Source organism: Protobothrops mucrosquamatus, unplaced genomic scaffold (genome assembly GCF_001527695.2).
Source record: "Protobothrops mucrosquamatus isolate PMUCROS unplaced genomic scaffold, P.Mucros_1.0 scaffold10043, whole genome shotgun sequence".
NCBI lineage: Eukaryota > Metazoa > Chordata > Lepidosauria > Squamata > Viperidae > Protobothrops > Protobothrops mucrosquamatus.
The window spans coordinates 7,335-9,182 of NW_015395830.1; positions in this window are offsets into that span (position 1 = coordinate 7,335).

Below are 1,848 nucleotides of genomic sequence, written 5' to 3' on the forward strand. Positions count from 1 at the left end.
TTATTATTATTATTATTATTATTATTATTATTATTATTATTATTATTATTATTATTATTATTATTATTATTATTATTATTATTATTATTATTTTATACTTTGCAGAGTTGGGGTGCCTATAGGTTTGCTGATAACTGCCTGTGTGGATGGGGGGGGGTTGTATGGTTGTGGCTACAAAGGAAGCACATTTACACAGGCAAGCAACATTTGGTGAATGAGAGGAACAAAGTCTATACAAGTCTAAAGATACAAACTGGTTGTGGCCACCTCACTCATGCAGGATTCACATTTTTTTTCTTGTTGGTTTCCACCATCTTCCCTCCCCCTCCTCCCATTTTAAAATCCTGATACAGTTTATCTCAGAATATTCTGGTTTAGTGAACTGACTTTTACTGAGTTTGGTCTCTCTTTGGTCTCTCTCTCTATATATATATAGGCTAACAATATTTTTTTTAAAAAGATAAAGAGGATAAACAATTAAAGAGAGGTAAAAAATAAGAGACTGAATTACAAATCCAGTGTTATTCCCTCTGTGTAAACCCTTCAGGAGTACTGATTTAAAACAGACCTTTCTCAGTTTTATTGAGACCCAAACATTTTCCATTCCATAATCTCAGCAACCCCTTCTCAGCTAGTTCTGTCAACCTCGATTTCTGTCAACAACTGCTAAAAATACTTTTTTTTTAACCATAGCCACTGCTGTGGTTTAAGCTGTTGCTTATACTCGAGTCTAGCTGAACTAAGGATTTAACATGAATTACAATTAATTAATTAACGCCATATTATATTAATGTGGTGCATTTTATGTGTTATTTCTTTAGAAACATATTGGGTATAGAAGACAGATTGCTACTATTGTCGCTGCTGCTGTTGTTTCCTAAACACTTTTCACTGAAAGACTTTAAATATTAATAGACATTTTGAAGCCCTGTAAGTCACTCTAAGAAAGCAGAAAGACCAACACCCCACCACCATCTTTGATGTGATTCCATTCTTTATAGTTGCCTGGGATGTGATTGGTTTAGCTGTATGGAAGAACTTCATTCTCATTGTCAGAAGTTCCAAAATAAAACATTTGAGACTTATTTTATTGAAGATACACATTGCTTCAGTTCATATCATGGATATGATGCAACTGCTCTGTGCACATTAAAATAAAGTACATGAAAACTTCCAAAATAAAGTACATGAAAACTTAACCTGATAATCTGCTTCTCCCAGTTTGCTAAATTAGCACACTGACCTATAAAATAACCTACCCCAATAGTACACTAACAAGCTATTATAAAGCCTATTGCTTTCCATCAAGTGTGCAGAAATATTCTCCATTTAATTTGAAACATAGCTTCTTCATCTCTCTCACTGGAAGTAGTTGGATGCCACAGGATATACAGAGCATGGAAACAGGTCGAATAAAGTGAGTATTCCTTGCTCTCTCTTTTTTCACAATCCTTCCCCAGACAAGGCTGGTTTGAGTTATGACTGTATTTACAAAGCCTTGTGATACTGATTTGCACATTGTACAATTTAATCAAGAGCTTTTCTTCAGAGTCATTCAAACCTTTTAACTACAACATTATTGTATATTCAATATGACTGTTCAGTATTTTCTCCTTAACATTTTGACATGCATCTCATCTCATGTAACAAGTTATCTAATTTATGCTGCATCTTTTACTTAAAATTGGGCTCTGGTCCATGAAAGCAAATGTCCCAATAAATCTGTTAACCTCTAAGATACTGTGAATCCTTTCTGTTGTTCTAGCAGAAATGAAATAGGTGAGGGTCAAACTCCGTGATTCCTTACCTTGACTTCCAAGAAAGGCACTACTTTTGAGATCTCAAATC